The sequence below is a fragment of the Schistocerca cancellata genome, unplaced genomic scaffold, assembly GCF_023864275.1.
Source record: "Schistocerca cancellata isolate TAMUIC-IGC-003103 unplaced genomic scaffold, iqSchCanc2.1 HiC_scaffold_718, whole genome shotgun sequence".
Classification (NCBI taxonomy): domain Eukaryota; kingdom Metazoa; phylum Arthropoda; class Insecta; order Orthoptera; family Acrididae; genus Schistocerca; species Schistocerca cancellata.
In genome coordinates, this window is record NW_026046729.1 from 11,312,551 (window position 1) to 11,337,528 (window position 24,978).

A 24,978-nucleotide genomic window follows, 5' to 3' on the forward strand; every position below is an offset into this window, starting at 1 on the left:
TCCTTTCCTTCCTAGTATACTGGCAAGTACAGCACAACTACATAAACAAAAGCCTGCGCTAATTGTTTAACATGGAATCAGTAGCGATCAGTTTAATTAAAAAATGAACCTTATACCTCATTGGTGCAATATTTACCTAGCTAGAGTGTGATTTGTTTGAAAACCTGATCATCAAAGTATAACTGGTACGTAGGAAGAGTGTAACATCATAGTGTAATTGTTAGTTAGGAAGAGTGTACTTTGTTTAAAAAGTGATCCAAAGTACCTCCACAGTATTATTGTTGTGTACTGTAAGTATATATTCTTTCAAAAATGTCCTTTACACGTACAAGAGTTTTTTCAAAAAATCCAGTGCCTAATATTAATAGTAATAAATGATCCTTGACATCCCACATGTGAGCTAGACTGCCCTTCCCTAAGTACTACAACAAACATACCCTTAAAAGATGCAGCGTCTTACATTGTACAAAAACGTTCACAAAATGTTTAAATAAAGAGACTATGTGTGGTGTGGGTACTGTAAGACCTTCGGTACACACACCATCAGATTATTTGACTTGTCCCTCTAACGAAGTAGGCGAGTGTCAGCAATGTGTTTCGTGGTCTTATCGTGGCGTGTTTATCTTCTGCCGTTTGGTCAGGCGATAGAAATGCCACTTGCACGCTTAGAGTAGCAAGTTGACGGTGACCAACTATAAACTGAATTTGATTAATTTTCACACACATTTATTAAAATAATAAAAAGCATAAACATTGTGTAACTTGATTCTGGATGCTGTTTACAATTGACAATCTGAAGTTCCTTTGGTCTTGGTACGTTAATCTTATTCTCACATATCTCTGATACTTGACAAAGCGTCTATACATTTCTCTTCATGGCTATGTACAGGAATATGATAATCTTATTAGGCGCAGACTGAACATTGACTATAGACTGGTACAGACCAATGCAGACTGGTACAGACTAATGCAGACTGACTGATCGGAGATCTGTAGACATGTTATAATACCTCGCGCGTTCAGGTATCACTGCGTGAGTATGATCTGCGAGGAGAAAAGGTTCTACGTTAGCAGCAATCTCATTGGCTGCTTTACATATTAACACGCAGATCGGCGGAAGCAGTATTTGGTCCGTTCAAAGTGGCTCTGAGCACTATGGGACTTAACTTCTTAAGGTCATCAGTCCTCTAGAACTTAGAACTACTTAAACCTAACTAACATAAGGACATCACACACACCCATGCCCGAGGCAGGATTCGAACCTGCGACCATAGCGGCCGCGCGGTTCCAGCCTGTAGCGCCTTTAACCGCTTGGCCACCACGGCCGGCTATTTGGTCCGTCTCTAAGGCAGCGCCATCTCGTATTGCGGAGACAGACGAGCGCTGCACCTGCGCTGTTGTGCTTAGCGGGGCGCGCTCTAGTGGGAAAGTTGTGTACATGCTGACTACGCGGAACTATGTACACAACACTATGTAACTGTTGAAAACACATCAAATCAACTATCTCATTATTTTAAATATTAATTTGTTTTAATTTCCTGTAGTTTTCGCTGGTTATTGTCACTATGGCGTCATATGAGGGGTTGAGGAAATCCCTTAGGATGGACTTCTATGACTCTTCATACATCCACCATTCTATATCGCCCTGTTTGACTGTGAAGTCATATAGGTAGCCATCTTGGATCCGCCATGTACATTATCTTAACTAGATAGTAAATTACGATTAACAACGACTAGTCTCATAAATCAAACCTTTATGTACCCTCCAATTAATAAGATAAGAGTCTGTCATTTGTGTATAAAACCATTGGACCAGTTGTGTGGGGAAGTGGAGGAGACATTCAGAGAGCTCATAAATGATTGTTAAGGATGACAGGTGGGGAGATAAGGATTCCAGATAATATATTATTAAATTGACGAATAAATTACAGCGATAAGTAAAAAGGTCAAGAATAATAAAACTCCTAAACTGGCAAACATGCAGCCTGCCCAACCAATAGGATAGCAGCCCGCATTTAAGTGTAGGACACCTGGCATGAAACGATTGCGGAGGACTTGGAGGAAGGAGAGGAGCCACTGTCAACGAATGCAGTGCTGCAACGCAGAGCTAACGAGAGCAAACTAGGGTCTCAAATGCTCATATCGGGAGAAGCGCCATACTGTCATACATTATGTCTACATTTATACAATTAAATCATCATCGCCAATATTTTTCAGACCAGCATCGACCTCAAGAATTACGTTGATTTAAAGGTAGGGTTACTATTAAGCTCTGATGTTTTCTCGACTCTATCCAGTCATCCTAAATGTTCCAGAACAAATTATTCATAAAGAAGAGGCAATTCTGCGATCAGGCCCAGCAGAGAATCTGCGAGGTTTGAAATATTATGGTCCTGACATTTTTTAAATTGCCCCTTTGAAGTGCACTGTGTGTGACATTTATGGTTCGCTTGCTACTCGTAGACATTTAGGAACTGCTAGTGTGTTCAGTTTCTCCATGTATGTTATTGTGGTCTTGTGTGCACATGGGTTCATGGGTAATATTTCCGTATATGTGTGTTGCAGTTACGTGCTTATCAACAAATGCCACTGCTCCTGTCGTTCGGGGACTCCATGAAATATCCCACGTGGCAGAGCTGCGGCATTATGCCAGCAGGACAGTTTGCTGGAAGCAAGAATACCTGGCTCAGTGGTCAGGGTGAGATTGCATTGGTGGACATTTGCAATTTTATTTTTGGAATATGTTGATGGACTTGGGCGAAACAAATAGTACTCACTGCGTGTTAAATGAGATGCCCAGTGTCAATGGAAACCTTAGGTTTATTTTCCATTACAAACAAAATAATTTTAAGTTAAAATGAAGAACAAACCGCCTTCAGTCACAGGTTGTGTTTATTTACTGCACTATGCATTTCGAGCCCTGTAGGCTAATCTTCAGGTGCTTTTTAGTGATTTACATCAGGTTTTTTAGTTGTTTGCCTGTTGATATTACATTTTTGTGTTAAAACATGGTATATTGTAGATATAAGTTTAACAGCGTTGATAATATGAAAGTAACTTACAGTTTAACATTGTTAAACAAAATGTAATATCAACAGGCAAACAACTAAAAAACCTGATGTAAACCACCAAAAAGCACCTGAAGATGAGCCTTCAGGGCTCGAAATGCATATTGCAGTAAATAAACACAACTTGTGACTGAAGGCGGTTGTTCTTCATTTTACGAAAGTAAAACAGTCGCGGACGAAACACTGAAAAACAATAGATAAAATTAAGGTAAAATTTTAAGGTGTAACTTTGCGTATCTACTCGAGAGAACAGAAACATATAGTCTAGTGCAATATTTGTTTTGTGAATATATATTAATAGGGACACTAAAACAGGAAGAATAGCCAGTGCTCCAGCAGCTAGTGAGTAGCGCTGCATCATGGCGGTAACAGTGAGCTTGGGGCAGAGCGGCACGCGATTCCCTGCCGAACTAGTGGTCATTTTTCATGTTAAACTGCTCCTGTTAACATATATCGACAAAATGAGGGTAGCACTAGCCTAACATTGGACCGCTCTACAAAATGGGCACGTAAAATCCCACTTTTAAAAACAACTGTTCTTACAGGAAACAAGCGGACGCTTTGTGTTGACAGTTGGCGTGGTATGAAACATGTGACGGAGAGCTTCTACACATTGCAGAAATGAAGTTACAAATAACTGCCGGATCATCCGAGGAATTGCGATTGACGGCTCTCAGGAGAATGAGCCTACAATATGAGAAACTGTGGAAAATTATTCACTTCGTGCTGAGGAGACCTGGGCGGAACTTGCTAACTGTGTGTGTTTTAATTACCCATTTGGTCTGGCTGTCTACAATAGTCCAGGGATAGGTGGTTGTGTGCGTTATCAGCCTGATAAGGATATTGTGGTGGGTATAAGTCGGTTACTAGTGGCTTTGTTAACTTAAATAACGTTTCAAACAAACCGTGGCAGTTGTATGTCAGTGTTATAAAATAAATTGTGGAGTTTTAATTTCGGAAGGCTGTTGCTATTCCTTGTTACTAGTATTGTGTGTCTTTGTGGTGTCTCTCAAATACTTGTTTCGTGAGCTGAGATTCAGTAGTTGTGTTTGATATAGCTTCCAACTAGCAGCACGTCATAGCTGAAAAATGTTATATCTTCGGAGGCGTTACATGAAAGGTAGATATTATTTCTTCCCGTGCAGCCCTGGAGAGATCCATTACAACACAACTGCAGATGGAACCAAAACTATCCCACGAACGACTAGGCCAGTAGTGAAGGGCTTTCCACGCAGATCCGGCACAATCACTGTGACTTCGAATTCCTCTGACGAGCCCGGTACACTGACACAGGATGCCGCAGTCGCTGTCGATAGTCACGTCTCGCAGTGTACATCTCGCGTTCAGTCGCTGCTCATTGTAACTCTCATGTAGACAGTCATTATAAATAATAATAATAACAATAGGGCGTGTAGCTTCAAGATTCTTAAATTATATGATGTGAAGCGGCAGTGATCCATAACAATACAGTTTATACAAAATGAAAGAAGTCTAATATACCTTTGGGTACACACAGACAGGGAGTGGCAATGCAGGGAGTGGAATGAGGCTGAGGTTATGAGGGGTGGGGTAGGGGAAGGGGTACGATAGTCCCCTCACGACACATCATAGATCGATCCTTACTGTCGCAGAAATGGCTGACCCCTCCTACTTACAGTTCCCAAATCTCGTGTCGCATTCCACTCAGCTATGAACTGCGGGTAAAATGTCTGTCCTTATGCCTCGCTGCCCTAGTATTATGTCTTCTTTGTTCCGCCTCAGTTACACTATGTTGGCGATTGCTGCGCAAACACTGTCTCCACGTACGCGTACACCATAATTACTCTACCACGCAAACATTTAGAGTTACACTCATCTGGTATGTGACGTTTCCGAAGGGGGGGGGGGGGGGGGGCATAATAACCCTGGGTCCGGTGTGGGGCGGTGGTGGAGTGGGTGGACTGCTGTGGCGTGTTGTTGGGTTATGAACCACCGAGGGTTGCGGCGGGACGAAGCCTCTCCGTCGTTTCTACGAGGGCAGTTCAATAAGTAATGCAACACATTTTTTTTCTGAAACAGGGGTTGTTTTATTCAGCATTGAAATAGACCAGGTTATTCCCCAACCTTTTAGCTACACAACACTATTTTTCAACGTAATCTCCATTCAATGCTACGGCCTTACGCCACCTTGAAATGAGGGCCTGTATGCCTGCACGGTACCATTCCACTGGTCGATGTCAGAGCCAACGTCGTACTGCATCAATAACTTCTTCATCATCCGCGTAGTGCCTCCCACGGATTGCGTCCTTCATTGGGCCAAACATATGGAAATCCGACGGTGCGAGATCGGGGCTGTAGGGTGCATGAGGAAGAACAGTCCACTGAAGTTTTGTGAGCTCCTCTCGGGTGCGAAGGCTTGTGTGAGGTCTTGCATTGTCATGAAGAAGGAGAAGTTCGTTCAGATTTTTGTGCCTACGAACACGCTGAAGTCGTTTCTTCAATTTCTGAAGAGTAGCACAATACACTTCAGAGTTGATCGTTTGACTATGGGGAAGGACTTCGAACAGAATAACCCCTTCAGTGTCCCAGAAGACTGTAACCATGACTTTACCGGCTGAGGGTATGGCTTTAAACTTTTTCTTGGTAGGGGAGTGGGTGTGGCGCCACTCCATTGATTGCCGTTTTGTTTCAGGTTCGAAGTGATGAACCCATGTTTCATCGCCTGTAACAATCTTTGACAAGAAATTGTCACCCTCAGCCACATGACGAGCAAGCAATTCCGCACAGATGGTTCTCCTTTGCTCTTTATGGTGTTCGGTTAGACAACGAGGGACCCAGCGGGAACAAACCTTTGAATATCCTAATTGGTGAACAATTGTGACAGCAGTACCAACAGAGATGTCAAGTTGAGCACTGAGTTGTTTGATGGTGATCCGTCGATCATCTCGAACGAGTGTGTTCGCACGCTCCGCCATTGCACGAGTCACAGCTGTGCACGGCCGGCCCGCACGCGGGAGATCAGACAGTCTTGCTTGACCTTGCGGCGATGATGACACACGCTTTGCCCAACGACTCATCGTGCTTTTGTCCACTGCCAGATCACCGTAGACATTCTGCAAGCGCCTATGAATATCTGAAATGCCCTGGTTTTCCGCCAAAAGAAACTCGATCACTGCCCGTTGTTTGCAACGCACATCCGTTACAGACGCCATTTTAACAGCTCCGTACAGCGCTGCCGCCTGTCGGAAGTCAATGAAACTATACGAGACGAAGCGGGAATGTTTGAAAATATTCCACAAGAAATATCCGGTTTTTTGAACCAAAATTGGCCGAGAAAAAAAATGTGTTGCATTACTTATTGAACTGCTCTCGTAGGTCCCAAGTTTAACATACACAAGTATACATACACAGCCTCTACACTTACCTTTCGCTTCTTTATGTGGAGTATTTTTCATTGAAAGGGTATCTGCCGTTGATAAAAACATGGAAACAGTCTACGTCTGTGTGGGTTATCTTTTTCATCGTTAGTCAGAGAACAAATGTGAGAGGCCAGTATGAATCTCCTACTCTCTGGTTTTGAAAATAACAGAGTTGTCAGAAACAGTCTGAATGGCTTTTAAGTATGTTGGAAGGTAGATTGTGTTCAGAAATAACTGTTATGGAAAAAATTCGTTACGTTGTGGCGTTTCAGATTTAATTAGCATTTTTGCGTGCACAAATTCCAACGGCCCGCCAGAGACGTTGTCGCGAAACATGATCCTCGTTTGCTTTCCTAAAAGCAAACAAGAGAGCATTACTAAAACTAGACAGTGAACACGGGCCTAAGGCTGAATAGTCTCGTGCCCTATGAGAGCAACTGACAGTAACACAATTTAGCTTATCCATTGAAGTTGCGCGACCAATAGGAGGATTGGCTAACTTCAGTGCTAATTAAATCGGAAAAGGTACAATGTGTAGAATTTTCTTCTTAGTATTTTTTGTCAGCACAAGCTACCTCTCACTAGTTTCTCAGAATGTTACTGGCAAAAAGAAATGAGCATATGGAATTGTTGCCCGGGAGGCCCCATGCAAGGGAGTTCGGCCGCCGTATTGCAAGTCCATTTTAGTTGACGCCACTTCGGTGACTTGCAGGCCAGTGATGATGAAAATGATGATGAAGGACACACAACAACCAGTCCCCTGCCGGGAATCGAACATGGAACCCCCCCCCCCCCCCCCCCGCGTGATAAATGAAACGCTACCGCTAGCTATGGAGGCGGCCACTGTTACTCGTCACTCGGTATATCCTTGCGGCATATCCGACCTTGTTTCTGTACCTGTTTGACATTCTTCATTCATTATAACAGTTTCAACCACGGAATATTATTTTTGTCGATTTCGTATTGATCATACCTAGGCTATCAGGTGCGTACGGTCGAATTACTTTCTGAAAAAAGTCGCATGACTAAATCCATCTGTTCACTAGCATACACATCATCCATTGAACTTTTGAATTAAATTGAAAAGCGTATGATGTCGACACACTATAGAATACTTCTTGTTTTTCTATAATACGACAGTAGTTTGATAATGTAATCACATAACCTTTCCACTGAAAATCAGTGGCTATCTACACATATTTTCCAATCATACTGGCTGACACTTAATTGCAGCGTAGTTTGATGTCTGCCCTATTAATTGATATCGCTAGGATATGTTAATTAACACCCAAACATCGAACTGTGTTTCAGTTGTGCCCCGTGGAACTGAGAGACGGAGAGCAAGCGGACCACAAGTCCGCCACGTTTGCCCGCGCCACTGCACTGCGCGCCGCTTGGTGACCGTGCAGTCACCGGTGCGGACAAACGTGGCGGAGATGAGCCCCACCTGATAGCGGCCCGCGGTGGGCGCAGTGGATTCGGGCCCAGTTCAGCCGGGCGAGCAATCGCTTTAGCGGGCGCCGCAGTGGAAATTATCCGATGATGACCGCATATACAGCCACACCGCGGCCGCAGTCAATTTCGGTGCCCGAAATTGGCCGCACGTTGCGACGCGATAAATGGCCGCTCTGTTCCGAATCAGCGGAGAGCCTTTAAAACAATATTTTGGGAGGAAAGGAAATTCTGTGTTCTATCCGGAGAATTCTCCATGTACACTTCTATAAATCATCATGCTTATTATTTTATTTTTCTATCGATGGATGCATTTGCCGCATAGTTCACTATGTTTCTACAAGACTTTTTGAAGTTGAGATATTACAGAGAGTCACTGCAGGGTGTTGCAAAACGATACCGAGGAACTTCGAAGGGTTATAGAAGGTGTCATGAGAAACAAACTCGTGATGAGAACATGTGTCAAGAAAACGTCGTCCAACTGCGCTTCAGGGCGTCGAATTTATAACACAGGCGCCTGCCGCTACGCTACCCGTTCGTCAGCAGAATCATTTTGTATGCTGACAGACCCTAGGCAGAACGTGTAAGCAATGTTTATTATTCAGTGATCGCAACTGACTGCCACGATCGCCAGTGGAAAAGACTGAGCTATCTGCTGCGTAGAAAATCCTTCTCTCCTACGAATTCGATTATCTACTGCCTCAGTGGTTGATGGTTTCCGTCCGCAGTACATTTTTCTCTTGTGTACCGAAAACATGTGGCCGAACGGTTCTACGCGCTTCAGTCTGGCACCGCGCGACCGCTACGGTCGCAGGTTCGAATCCTGCCTTGGGCATGGATGTGTGTTATGTTCTTAGTTAGCTTTATGTAGTGCTAAGTTCTAAGGGACTTATGCCGTCAGATGTGAAGTCCCATAGTGTTCAGAGCCATTTGAACCATTTATACCGAAAACACTAATTTCCATGAGAAGAATAAAATCTGGATGAAAACCATCTCCCACAGAGCCAATAGAGTATCGCATTCATAGGAGGCAACGCCTGTCTACGCAGCGGATACCTCCATCTTCTTCACTGGTTACTGTGGGAATCAGTTGCGGTCGACGACTAACAAACAAGACTACGGGGAGGTTCCAATCATATTACAGTTCTGAAGTCAGTTCCCCTGCTTGCAGAAAAATAATAAACATAGAAATTCATTGCAGACGATTTTCTAGCATTCCTCATGCTTGCAGATGACATAGTCTTCTAAATTAGACCGGTTGTTGATTTTGGTTGGCGGCCACAGTACACACACTCTGTAACATAAAAGACAGAGTGCGCATACAATTTAAATGTTGTATCGTATTTCTTAACCTAAAAAATTAATCATGAATGTATAAATTTCAGGAAAATAATAGAACCAAAACCACTGAGGATGCCATAACTGTGGCGAAACATGTTTGGATGATAAAAACTTGCAAAAAGGTGGACCCATCCTTAAGTGATTAGAACAAAGTCAAATTTGGTGCTGAAGGGGCGGCCTTCGTCATGCGCTAGCGCCTGTAACTTCGTCGCACTGTGGCTTCGTTGGATGACGTTTCTGGACACTGTTTCCTACTCTCAATTTGTTCCTCACGACACCTATAAAGGCACATTTGCATGCCGAGCGTGAGTTTCCTCGGAAACGCGAAATATTAATTAAATAAATAATCAGTGACAAATAAATAAAGCCTATGGCACACAACTGCAGCGCTGTGTCGCTGATAAAACAAAAGCACAATTACGTTACTCTTATGTTTGAATAAGAAAAGAGAGAGCTCTGGTAGAAGTGGTGCGAGAAGCACGTATTTTATTCTATTGTCTGGCACACCGCCATATTTCATGTTATAGAAGAATACTGCGAGTTGCAACCAGACTAGGCACTCGATTCTGTAAAGAATTTATATTTATAAAAGTAAGTAGGATTATGAACTGTAAGCTTATTCATTGAATATATCTGATTTAACTAACTGTGTAACTTTTTATGTTTAGTAGACAATCACCTCTGTACGACGTATTGGCATGGCTGGCAAATTATTGAAATATTGAGATTTAGATTATGAGTCCGCACCTACCGCAGCAGTCTTTGGAAACGATTTATTTACGAAGTCCGATTATTTCAGTTTTATTTCACGGTCAACTACGAGTAACATTGCCTTTACGAGAAAGCCATTGTCAAGCGTCTGATACCGAATAATTAAACGTCCACGTTCCAGATAAGCAAATATTTATTACAATTACAATCACAATCACCATCATACAGATAGAATAATTAATATTTAAATAATATTTTATTTATTTTATTTATTTTGTATTGGCGACTGCGTGTCGGACTTGTTATTTTGTCATTTGTTACATTGTTCTCTTTGTTTCATGTGAAAAATCAACTTTCTGGACCTGGACGTGAATGTATGAGAGATAACAAAAAAACAATCTGAAGATATTTTCCAATTCCAAAATTTTGCGGGAAGACGCAATGAAACTTCCAGCAAAATAAGGTAAGACGCAGCATCTTTGCATTAGCAGGCTTGACCAGACGTATAATTCAGTGTATTAGCTTTTCAGTAGATTCTGTAGTGTTTCTTTCGTGCATAACAGTTTTCAGTGATAAATTTCATTCTCAGTACTTTTCCTTAAACAATAACGTATGCAACAATTCCAATACACGAGTGTACAATATGGCCGACTTCTGTACGATACGTAGTAACATGGACAGCAGCCATTACCAATAATCTCAAATTCAGTTTATATTTGTAAATTAACAGACAGCCATTGTTGCTACGAGCGATTCATGCTCAACTGCATTTTATTTTAAAATCAGTGTCAAATATTTTCTTGAAACATATATCACGTGTGGCATGGTAATAACTAGAAATCAATACGCAAAAATGGAACAGCAAAGACGTACTATTCAGACGCAATCCGACTCGGACGAGAGACAAATGTTAGAAAATGACTTTACGACAGCAACCGGTAGTGACGATTTATCAAACATTGACGCAAGTGTTGACGGAAATTTTGGCAATAGGCCGTCCACTACAAAAATTTCAAAGTCTCAGTCAGAGCCCATGTTGATGCATGATGTCACGTCTAATGACGCGACGGGGGCACAGACCTTGCAAACAGTAAACATTGCCGACATGTTACAAATGCTAATGAAACAGAACGCCGAAAACATGGCAACCTTACAGACACAAAATGACGCAATTAAATCTGACCTCATAGCACTCAAGACAGGTAATGACACTTTATGTAAACGTGTGGAACTAATAGAGGCCACACTGACCAAACAGATGACTGAACTCAGTACTAAATTTTCCCAGCTTAATACGAGACAAGAAAAGACTACAACTGACGTAGCACTTTTACAGACACAAGTAAAAAACCTTAATGTCACGTGTGAAGTTCTTACTGAACAAATTCAAACATATCCTTCAGTACATGACAACCTTGAAAAACGAATTACTGACGTACAGAATAAATTTGACAATGTTGAACAACACCTGACTGACATCTTACAATCTGATGCCACAGCTCATTTTCAAAATATTAATAAAGAATTTCATGATTGGGTAGTGAACAAAGACAAACATTTTGATAGATGCTTACGTGAAAATTTACCAACAATTGTGCACGACTCCGTAGCGCAATACATTACTAATAACAAACAGCTGATCAGTGACGCAGTACAATCCGTCACTGCACCCATGAGACAATTCACCGATCGACCACAGTCTGAATGTAACGAAAATATCAGTCAAAATGCACAGTTCAGGAACCAATATACATTCGAGTATGACACACACATACCGCACACGACAAACACACAAGAACAAAACACACCACGACTACAACACATACCACGATGTGCAAACACAAACACAAGCTATTATCATGGTAAACCACAGCAACATTATCGTAATTACTCGCCAGCTGAACATACCAGTAATTACAGTGGAATAAATCCATATCACAATGCGAAGGAAGAAGAAAGCTTAATGAAACACAGGCAATTTCAGATTTTTATCCCAGAAAAACGAACCATTCATCCGGTGATTTTTCTTAAATCTTTTAGTAACGCATTTCCACGCACTTGGAGTGACCGGAAAAAGATTTCATATATTGTCGGTTACATCCAAGGCGATGCAGCTGTCTGGGCATACAGTCAAGCTGACGTATGTACCACGTACAGTGAGTTTGAGCGTGCTTTTCTGAACAAATTCTGGTCGCAATCCGTCCAGGAGCGACTCAGAAGACAAATTTTAGAACCTGAAACTTTTAACAGTAAAAATGGCAACTTACGCAGATATTTTGAAAAATACTTGAACATGGGACACTTTTTAGACGAACCAGTCGCAACGCGTGATATACTCCGTGCGTTGAAGGCCAAATTGCCTTTCAACATTAAAGAAAAACTCCTACATATCCCGGATGACGATTCAGATTATTTTTTAACAGCCTTAGATTCGGTTGACATGTTACTTGAAGATCAGCGCTTCGCGCGGCAAAACAGCAGCCACAATGTTTACACTAGTGGTATGCAAAACATGCAGGCTTGCCAACTCAATTCTGGCGCGCCCACAGTTGGATATGCGGTACAGCAAAAACAGCAAACTCACATGCCGTTTCAATACGAAAATCAAAATCAACACGCGTATTCCAATACAAACAATAGTTACAACAGTAATAACACTTCATGCGGCAATCCATACAAAAGGCACCGCGGTAATAACTACAACGGTAACAACGGATACAAAGGCAACAACAAAAACACAAACGGAAATAGAAATAATAATAACTACGAGCCAAGACAGCATCAAGGTTGGACTCGTAACGATCAGTACTTCCATTCAAACTCTGCTTTACCACAGCAGCCACCAGGACAAAATTGGAGCATACCTTACGACCGACAGGTAAGTTATAATGCGCAACAGCAACAACAACCGCAAAAGTTTGGAGATCATAATAGGCAATATCCGAATGTGAATATAATAGAAATGACACCTGATGCACAACATCAATCAGTGTCAGTACCTAGTACAAATGCTAATCCAACAAACTAGAAACAGTCACTTCTATGCCCCAGGTCGTGGCTGAAGAATTCTTGCGGGGCGACTGCAATGTTAATCAGTTATTTGACACCACACTTGAACAACAGAATAATGATATGCCGAATAATTCTAAACAAAAATTACCTGTTTTATTTATAAGATACAACCACAATGAGAATATATCAGATGAACTTTTACAAGACAGTACACAATGTCGTTCAAACACAAATGAAATTGTTTTAGCATCTGCTACTGGTGTAGTAGGTGGGATTCCAACTACTATTATCCTAGATACAGGTGCAGCTGTGAGCATTTTGTCTTTTAATTTCTATAAAAAGATGTGTGAATTGGAACCTGTGCCTGAGTTTCCTGCCCAAAACTGTAAAATAACTACTGCACTAGGTAATAAGTCATGTAGGGTTACGAAGCAAGTTTTTGTAAACATTAAAATAGGTAATGGAACCGTACAATGGCCATTCCTGGTTGTACAAAACCTTGTGACAAATTGCATATTAGGAATAGATATTATGAGCGAGAAGGACTCTATTATAGACTTCTCCAAAGGTAAATGTATTTTAAATGATAAAGGCAGTGTAATTATTATTGATTTGGACAGGAGAACTCTAAAGCATGACAAACACTGTACAGGGTACAAGGTTCAGTTAGTACTTGACAATGACATTCAAGATATGCAAACACACTCATCTGACACAGAGCTAATGGACTTGAAAACATTGCTTGATCATAAGATAAGTGAAGCTACAGCTCTCAGTGTACATGAACGCATAAAACTACAGGAAGTGTTATCCAAATATTTACAAGTTTTTACCAAACGATTAGGTGTTATCAACACATATGTATACAAGATTGAAGTTAAGCCTCACAAGATCACAAGACATATAACGTACCATTATCTCAACGACCTGCTGTGTGGCAAGAATTAAAACAAATGTTAGACTGGAAGGTCATTGAACCATCCACCTCACCTTATTGTAGTCCTCTACTTGTTGTCAAAAAATTAAATGGAAGCATTAGGTTAGTGTTAGACGCACGAGCAATTAATGAAATAATTTTACCGGTTCACACAAAACCCGAAAATTTAGAAGAGCAATTACAGAAATTTCTAGATGCAAAATATTTTTCCACAATAGATCTCGCTAATTCGTTTTGGCAGGTGGGTATCACTCCTGATTCACGGAAATATACTGCATTTATGTTTGGGGGGCGAACCTATCAGTTTTGTGTTCTACCTTTCGGACTGAATGTCAGCTCTGGGGTATTCATTACAGCCCTGGATACCGTGCTTGGCGACGATTTAGTTGAGACAGTCACACACTATGTAGATGATATACTGATAGCTACACAGTTTTGGAAGGAACACGTTGACACACTTCAAAGAATTTTAGAAAAATACGCACACCGAGATCTTAGAGCATTTCATGCTGAATAATGTCAAAGTCATACCCATCAAAAAATTGCTAAGCAACTCGAAAAACACTGTTGTTACAACACAGATAATAAGTAGTGTAGAAATTTTCATTTCAGCGGTTCCCGAGTCGCAGTTGAAGGCAGAAGAACTCTTCTTTCAGCGCGCGCCACCACCTGGAAGACGGAATATCAAAATAAAATTTATGATTACGTAGCAGTGAATGATATATTAATTTTTCACGGAACATTTGTTATTGTAGGTACCACTGACTTGGTATGACACCTGACGAACCGACAGACGTCATCTGTGAAGCGATCTTTTACTTTGAGAAATAGATTAGACGCACATCTCTCAACACGAAAAGCATCTATCAGTAGTCAAGGCCACACAGACACTCTACACACACGCACAAAACGCGAGGAATCGAACATTTTCTCTCTCTTACTATTTTGAATATTTATTGAGTAGTGAAAACGCCTGGTCTTGCCTACTGACACTCTTACCTGGACTGTCCAAGGATCGACGCCAGCTATGTGCCGTCCGAGGTTCTGCAACCAAGCTTCCACGGAATGTAAAAAAAAAACGAACTGCACGTGGACCAATTACTCGACGGGTCACGTCTGATCTGTAATGAGCAATGCCTTTAGTCACAACGAACTGCATCACAACGACTATAATGGAAATGGGAAATGGACACGCTTATGTATTAATCACGTTGTTATACAACGATGTTACTGTGATCAAAAAAAAAAAAACTTTACCACGACGATACTGACCTATAAAAAAAAAATTATTGTGCAGCAGATGAATATGAACTGTAATAACGACACGATGTGTATAGGTCAACGCACCTGAAACATACGGACATTTTTCTTTGAAGTATTTCAAAACAATACTATGTAACTAAGAACATTCAAAAATCTATGTTGTATTGTGTTATAACAAATATTGTAAATTTAAAACTAAGTTACCTGTCATAGAATGTAGTCTTCATATGTAATCTTGGTTGAATATTTTCTTTGTGCAACGACTGAGAAACGCGCGCACACGAACAATATGAACTGCAATACTGTGCCGCGTGATCTAACTGTACGATATAACGGCAGTGCCGGAGTCACACAGACACTTCTGCGCATGCGCGCACTCTATCTGCCAACATAAGAACTTTTACGGCGCACCCGCGTCATTCAAATTTTGTATATAATGTGTATAATGTAAGTCATGTAAATAGTTGTAGATAACTTAGATTTTCTTGTGCCTTTAGGTGAATTGCTCGCCTGCAGGTGTGTCCTTTCGCCTCGCAATTCAGGGGGCAATATAAAGGCACATTTGCATGCCGAGCGTGAGTTTCCTCGGAAACGCGAAATATTAATTAAATAAATAATCAGTGACAAATAAATAAAGCCTATGGCACACAACTGCAGCGCTGTGTCGCTGATAAAACAAAAGCACAATTACGTTACTCTTATGTTTGAATAAGAAAAGAGAGAGCTCTGGTAGAAGTGGTGCAAGAAGCACGTATTTTATTCTATTGTCTGGCACACCGCCATATTTCATGTTATAGAAGAATACTGCGAGTTGCAACCAGACTAGGCACTCGATTCTGTAAAGAATTTATATTTATAAAAGTAAGTAGGATTATGAACTGTAAGCTTATTCATTGAATATATCTGATTTAACTAACTGTGTAACTTTTTATGTTTAGTAGACAATCACCTCTGTACGACGTATTGGCATGGCTGGCAAATTATTGAAATATTGAGATTTAGATTATGAGTCCGCACCTACCGCAGCAGTCTTTGGAAACGATTTATTTACGAAGTCCGATTATTTCAGTTTTATTTCACGGTCAACTACGAGTAACATTGCCTTTACGAGAAAGCCATTGTCAAGCGTCTGATACCGAATAATTAAACGTCCACGTTCCAGATAAGCAAATATTTATTACAATTACAATCACAATCACCATCATACAGATAGAATAATTAATATTTAAATAATATTTTATTTATTTTATTTATTTTATACACCCTCAACAAACCCTCGAAATTTGTCGGTATGGTTTTGTAACACATTGTATAATGCATATAGACATACGTACGTAGTGTGATACTGTGATGATACTGCAAATTTTTCAGGGATGATGAAGAGTAAATGGTTCATTTTTAGGTAAGTGACACTGGTCCAGTAACGATCGAGCCAAAGGTAACAAGCGAAAATTAGTCTAATGCTCGTGACAGCGGGTTATATGCACAGGTACTGTTGTTGCTAAGACTGTATGGTAGTTAATTGAAAATGGTTCAAATGGCTCTGAGCACTATGGGACTTAACATCGATGGTCATCAGTCCCCTAGAACTTAGAACTACTTAAACCTAACAAACCTAAGGACATCACACACATCCATGCCCGAGGCAGGATTCGAACCTGCGACCGTAGCAGTCGCGTGGCTCCGGACTGAGCGTCTAGAACCGCTAGACCACCGCGGCCGGCCGGTAGTTAATTCCGACGAGCAATTAGGTATAGTAATTGGAATAACAACTCAACCAATCGAATGTAGATGGAGTACCGTATTCTGACATGAGAAGTCCTGGTGTGTAATGTCCGTACTGTAGTACAATTCAATCTATGTTAACAAGTTATGGAACTAACGTTGGTCACCTCTAAGCAAACGGGATTGTAGCCACTGACGGAACTTGCAAGAATGGGTAAGCAAATGAAAGTAGCAGAGAAGAGGGAAATTTGCACAGGGCCATATATCAGCGCAGAACACATCGCACTTACAACATGTACCCAAGACCGTCATAAGTATATGATCAATGACTGCGTACTAGGCCTCTTTCTTCTTCCTACCAATTTAAAGGCTCAAGTGTACACACTGTTTATCAGAGATATGCTACCCACATGAATGGAACACATTCCACTTTTTAATCGTCCGCAGATGTGGATCCAACACGATGAAGTCTAACCTCACTTAGGACACCTAGATCAAACATTCACCGAAAAATGGCTATTCAGAGGTGGTCCTGTTCCGGAGCCACCACATTCCCCTGAATTCACTATACTTGATTTCTACTTGTGGGGCCATGTGATAAGTTTTGTGTACGATACGCCTGTTAAGATTGAGGAGGATCTGCAGACAAGTGTTCTACCTGCCTGCGGCACAACTGAGACGACACCAGGGAAATTATAACGGATATGACACAATCTTGTGCGACTATGACATGCCTGCACAGATAGTGTGGGACGCCATTCTGAACAAATGTTGTAAATGGAGAAGATTGTGCAGCTTATGTGGGTAAGTGGAATTCGTTATTACTGTACCATAGACTTAGAAACTTCGGTCTCTATGACAACAAGTTACGTGCACCGTTACTAGTCCATCAACAGGTCAATTTTTATTAGTGTTTTTGTCAGTTCCCAACAGAAATTCTACGCCTCATCATCAGGTATTGGAAGTTTGGACCCTTGGACCCTCATGCTGAGCGCTGCGTTATGCTAACGCAGTACTTGAGTAGTTTTCCGCGCTTGTAACTTCTGACTCTGTCGTTTACTCACCAGAGACCCATACGTCAGAGTGACACACTTACTGTTCTCCACCATTTCTAAAAGATTGTAACATGACCACGGAAACACCCTTTATATTCTGCTATCCACTGTACAGTGGCTCATGCAGTTCACCTTAGCAATACTAGTCAGCAGATACCACGTACTGAACGTGGAAAAGATGAATATATGAATTTATGAGCGCAGTAATCGCTCGGAGGAAGGCAATGGCAAACCACCTCCACTAGGACCTTGCCTAGTAAGGCGGCGCGGTTCTCCCGCGTCACTCCCCTACGCTCTGTAAAGAAGTATGGGACTCATAATCATCATCATCAATCGCTCTTATCAAATTCTCCTGGTTCATAGCGAGATGTACGTTGGTAGCAGCAAAATTACAGTTCAGTTTTCGCCAATAATGGTTCTCTCAATTTATCCAACAGGTTTTCGAGAGATGAAATTCCTAGTAAAGTTGTTGTTAGTTTAGGAACAAAATTAAAACGTATTAGCAATGAGTGAAAGCGTTAGAAGGCACATTTATCTTGTTTCAAAAGTATTAACAAATTCCTTTAATTTCATGTGCCTTCGGTGCGAGCAGTCATCGACATCAGAAACTAATACTTGTATCGCAAATACTTCGACAAATGTGATTAAAGACCAACAGTTTAATTTTAATAACAGTATGTGCATCCTACAAGCGATCATTAAACTTCGACTGGTCTCTAGCCTTTAAGGGAAGTCCGCCAACAGCAACTCTGATGAAGCGCCGGAGGATAGTGAAACAAATATCGCGTTAGCTTACTAGGAGGGAATGAAGCTGGAAATAAAATTTAATTTCCTGTCGACGACGGTATCTTACAGCTGGGGCGTAGGTTTTGTTTGGGAAAGGCTGGAGAAATATAGGATGTGCTGTTTCTATTGAACTATGTCGGAAATGATCGCGAGGACGTTGTATTACACACAAAGACCTAAAATCTGGGTAGCAGAACAGAATTTTGTTATTTGTTGTGAAGGATGCCACAAGCTTATTTGACTTTTAATTTAATTATTTTTTGTTTCTTCCAATGGTTACCCTTTAAATAAAATTCTCCTTTACGTAAGATTAAATTAAAAGGTCCTGTTTTTTTTTAATTTCGTGGCAATTAAAGTAGTAATAGTTACAATAAAACAATTAAGTCCATTACGATGACATATGTTCCTTAATTTCTAAAATTTAAAGAAATTTCCCGCACTTCTATCCAACATTACCATCTCTAATTGCATGAGTTTATGTGTGATGGCTGTCAATGTTGTGTTCGCAACGCTGTGTTCACGCCTAAAAAATAATAAAAATTACCTCCCCACTGGCAATCTGCAACGGGGAGAAACGTGTGGGTTAATTCCCCAAGTTGTGAGAAAACTCGGCTCTAACTTTATTGGGATCTGTACTTGGAGTTTAATCGTAGGAAGAGTAGAACAATTTGGTGCTGATAATCTGTTTATTATAAAAACAATTCTGAAAGAAACATACGCAAGGTGAGCAAGTGTAAACACAGAACGCTAACTCCTAGTCATTAATCTAAATTTGAGATCGGCAAACGTGTCTCGTTTATACGCTAGGAACACTAAGTGGTTGATACTGACTTGCATTGAAGTTGAGGAAGTTTCCACCCTGACTGGCACTGACAGTTTAGGCCTCTGCAGTCAAACATGTGGAACTTAATACATTTACTGTTAAAGATCAACCATCTGCTGAGCTGTGTTACGTAAATCACAGAGGTACAGTGAAAATCAGTTCTACAGCGGTGATCTACTCATTGCTGCCGGTGCTCGTGCATCCAAGTGTGTTTCATAGCTGAAAGTTCTGACTACACAGGATACGTGAAACAGCGTCTGCAAACTCATAGGGTTGAAGTTACTTCCGCGCCAAGCCGGACAGGAATTAAGAATTCTGCTTGCTCGTACGCTAGGATCAGAGACATGACTCGGGTGCGTGTCGGTAAAGAAGCACTTCATTAAGTCCTGATTCTCCGCAACGAAGCACAGGTGCGTATCTGCTCATGGAGAAACGAATGATGCCGTTCCTCGTGGCGAAATCAGCACTTTCGAATTTCATGGATGGATTTTTAAAGCCGCCTTGCCAGCAGTTATTCAGTACGCTGTCCAGTGAAATGCGTTCTAGCGACACGCATCAGAGAACACTTTTGCAGCAAAGAGCCTAGCTTAGAACAAATATGGCCTCGTTAGAGTGAACTCTCCTTGATGTCAATTACAGATCACTTACAAATGGAATACCTCCCAGTCTACGTAGCACGAAGCTGTCAGCCAATCACCTTCAGCTCATGTTCAGTTCTGTAGGAACTTCTAGAACAAATTGTGAAACCCTCCTCGGTCTACAGTTCACCGAACCAGATGCGTGTCTCTGTCTTTTGGTGGGAAAATGCCTTGGCGTCCGGTATGAGAACTTCCGTGACCGTTAAGCCACATCTGCGGCAGGTATTGAACGAGCAATCCTTGTGCCAAGAAAACGTGGCCGCGGTGCTTGTAAGATGCTACCTCTACGATCTTATGCTTTCAACATCCTCTCGCATCCGCCTCTTTAGCGACCACAGGTCCGTCACGAGAAGCCCCATTCCACCGACCTCATGACGGGGCAGTAAACGCCCGGCGTTCTCTTTTCAGAGCCATAAAACTGCTCTCCCTGCAGTGCTTGTTTCGAGACGATCACAGGGACCGAAAGTGGTCGTTCGCCCTGCTGTCAAAACCAGCGTGAAATTACGATCAAAGCACGCACCTCTACCGAAACGGCAGTATGGGGCTATCCAGTATCAACCAACAAATGATTAGTAGTTCGAAAACACCACCTAAAAATGCGATCTCATTCTAAGGAAATGAAACATAAATTTTCAAAAAGGCAGCAGAATCTAGTCACCTTACAACTGAAATCAATTGTATCTCTCTTTGTTCTTAAGTGAAATTTACGCTGCTTTGTAAACCTAAGATCTCTAATGTTTCATTTACATACAAACTCTTAGCAGTCTACAGAAAATCAAGTTTTTGCTTTTTGTTAAATAATAAGCGAATTGAGTTTCTGCTTTTTCGTTTTAGTAATCTTTTTCCCTATTCTACTAAGTTTACAATATTTGGCGTGTAAATTGTATTTGAAATACAGTTAATAGAAGCATCAATCTTAAATACAAAACAGAAGGTAGAGGACTGAGCAATATATACAATGGTCGCAGTATTTCAGATGCAGAGTCTTTGTGCCCTTACAAAGTTAGCAAAACCGTATCCATAATTTCGTTTCTTGACAGTTCCTGAAATAATGTCGTTAGTCCATATTTAAATTCAGTTAAACTCAACATTTCTGGGGTTATCACTTTAATTGGCTTGACCTTTTTTCTGGGTGGCTTATCACTTTTTTCTACTGTCACAAGTCTTAACGTATTGCATTGCCGTTCTCACTAGCGATGCAGGTTTTTGTAGAGTCCGTTTTCAGACTGTGTTTGCGTGGTCACAAGTGAATTTGTGCATTAGTGTATCTTCTCTGTTAGACTTGACACAAATGGCGAATCTAAAATGGACAGAATAGACTTTTATGCGTAGTGGATTCATTCCATTGACGACTGATGTAAGCTGATTGTTGTGGACAGTCTTCCACACGACAGCCCAATCGACATGAAGGCTGTTAGGGCCAAGTCTTTTCTCAATACTCCGGTATTATCTTTTTGTGTTGCACGTTTTGTTTCACTGTTTCACGCTGCTGTTCTGGGAAAACTGAAATTTTAATGCATATTGCCTACGTTTACGGGTGCTATTTCACTTTTCATCTGAACTACTTTTATAAGCATACATGTGACGTTGGCAGGGATGAACTTTCAATCTTTTAGAGACGTTACGTACTACTAATTTTTGCATTTAGCGTAAATATTTGCTAATCTGATCCCAATTTCTTCGGAGGGTTATTTCAATGTGCTGTATTTTGCACCGAAAATATTTCCACGGCGTACGAAGTATACGGCTACCGATAGAAGACTATTGACACTGGGTCTAGCAAAATGGACGCTACGTAATACTCCCTCGATGAAATGAACTGGACCGTATCGTGTATTCGCTTGGATGTAGCTGTGCTTTGGCACCAGCTATATTGATTATCGTATGTCGGTCGGTAACCAGAGTCTCGTGTGGGTCTGGCACCATATATTTCGCTAGACCTCCTATCGTTTTTGGTAAATGTAAATGTCGTGTGACTAGGGTAGACCGCTCGTCGGGTGCAAGTCTTTCGATCTGACGCCACTTCGGCGACTTGCGCGTCAATGGGGATGATATGATGATAATTAGGACAACATAACACCCAGTCCCTGAGCGGAGAAAATCTCCCATCCAGTCGGGAATCGAACCCCGGCCCTTAGGGTTGACATTCTGCCGCGCTGACCACTCAGCTACGCGCGGGGGACGTCGTTTTTGGTGCGGGCAGCCCTCGTTGATCGTCCCGCGGTGAATCATTCCCTAAGTTCACTATCGCTGATTCGCTGAAGTACATCATGGTGTCTGTTCCTTCAGCGTAGGTATCGAGTAAGTATTTTATGTGCGTTATCTCGTCTTATGCCGACAAATAAATGGTCAGATCGTCAGCATATACTCGATATACGATTTTTCTTACTAATTAGGGCCGTTTAGCTTCCTGAGGCCAGGTACGACTACAGTTACATATGACGATCGATGTTATTTTTTATTGTGATTGTCATCATATTGCACATATTCCCTAGATACAATTATCAAGTCTGTCTTTTACCGTGTTTCTCTATCACTCTACACATGTAGTATCTTTTCAAGCAAGAACAGTCGCTTGAAAAGTTTTCATCTGAGGGCGTTGCTGCGCCGTATATGGAACATAGCTGGACTCCGACGCGGATATACACTCACCAACATGTAGGGAAGGGATTAGCGTAGCATTCGTATCTTCCCGACGTGCGTGTGGCAAATGTGGAAACGCCAACTACTGTTGTTGTTGTGATCTTCAGCCCGAAGACTAGCTTTATGCAGCTCTCTGTGACACAATATACTCTGCGAGTCTCTTCATTTACGGATAACTCTGGCAACCTACATCTTTTTGAAAATGTTTATTGTATTCACTCGCTTCCCACCAATATTAAAAGGTTTTCGTGATTTCTCTAAATTACACTGCTGGCCATTACAATTGCTACACCACGAAAAAATGCAGATGACCAACGGGTATTCATTGGACTAATATATTATACTAGAACTGACTTGTGATTACATTTTCATGCAATTTGGGTGCATAGATCCTGAGAAATCAGTACCCAGAAGAATCATCTCTGGCCGTAATAACAGCCTTGATACGCTTGGATGGCGTGTACAGGTACAGCTGGCTATGCAGCTTCAACACGATACCACAGTTCATCAAGAGTGGTGACTGGGGTATTGTGACGAGCCAGCTTCTCGGCCACCATTGACCAGACGTTTTCAATTGGTGTGAGATCTGGAGAATGTGCTGGCGAGGGCAGCAGTCGAACATTTTCTGTATCCAGAAAGTCCCGGATAGGACCTGCAACATGCGGTCGTGCATTATCCTGCTAAAATGAGGGGTTTCGCAGGGATAGAATGAAGGGTGGAGCCACGGGTCGTAACACATCTGAAATGTAATGTCCACTGTCCAAAGTGCCGTCAATGCGAACAAGAGGTGACCGAGACGTGTAACCAATGGCACCCCAAACCATCACGCCTGGTGATACCCCTGTATGGCGATGACGGACACACGCTTCCAATGTGCGTTCACGGCAATGTCGCCAAACACTAATGCGACGATCATGATGCTGTACACAGAACCTGCATTCATCCAAAAAAATGACGTTTTGCCATTTGTGCACCCAGGTTCGTCGTTGAGTCACCATCGTAGGCGCTCCTGTCTGTGATGCAGCGTCAAGGGTAACCGAAGCCATTGTCGCCGAGCTGATAGTCCATGCTGCTGCAAACGTCGTCGAACTGTTCGTGCAGATGGTTGTTCCCTTGCACACGTACCCATCTGTTGACTCAGGGATCGAGACGTGTCTGCACGATCCGTTACAGCCATGCGGATAAGATGCCTGTCATCTCGACTGCTAGTGATACGAGGCCGTTGGGCTCGAGCACGGCGTTCCGTATTACCCTCCTGAACGCACCGATTCCATATTCTGCTAACAGTCATTGGATCTCGACCAACGCGAGCAGCAATGTCGCTATACGATAATCCGCAATCACTATAGGCTAAATCCGACCCTTATCAAAGTCGTAAACGTAATGGTACTCATTTCTCCTCCTTACACGAGGCATCACAACAACGATTCACCAGGCAAATCCGGTCAACTGCTGTTTGTGTATGAGAAATCGGTTAAAAACTTTCGCCATGTCAGCACGTTGTAGGTGTCACCACCGGCGCCAACCTTGTGTGAATGCTCTCTAAAGCTAATCATTTGCATATCACACTATCTTCTTCCTGTCGATTAAATTTCGCGTCTGTAGCTCGTCATCTTCGTGGTGTAGCAATTTTAGTGGCCAGCAGTGTACATCAGGCAAAGGCCACGAAGTTTCCTTTCAAAGGGCACGGTCGATATCCTTCAGGATCCTTCTTTCATCCGTACTCGTACTCCGTCTCTATCTCGTTGTCGAGGGGATGTTAAACACTAACCTCCATTGCTAAATTGGCGATTCCTTGATGCCTCAGAATGTGTTCTATCAACTGATTCGTTCTTTTGATCAAGTTGTGCCACAAATTTCTTGTCTCCGCAATTCTGCTCAGTACTGCCTCATTTGTTATTTGATTGACCCATCTTATGCTCAGCATCTTCTGTAGCACCACATATCGAACGTTTCTATTCTCTTTTTATCCAAACTATTTATCTTCCATGTTTCACTTCGATCCTCAAGACAAATACCTTCAGGAAAGACATCCTAACGCTGAAATCTATATTCGATGTTAACAAATTTCTCTGCTTCAGAAATTCTTTCTTCCCATTGCCAGTGTACATTTTATATCCTCTCTA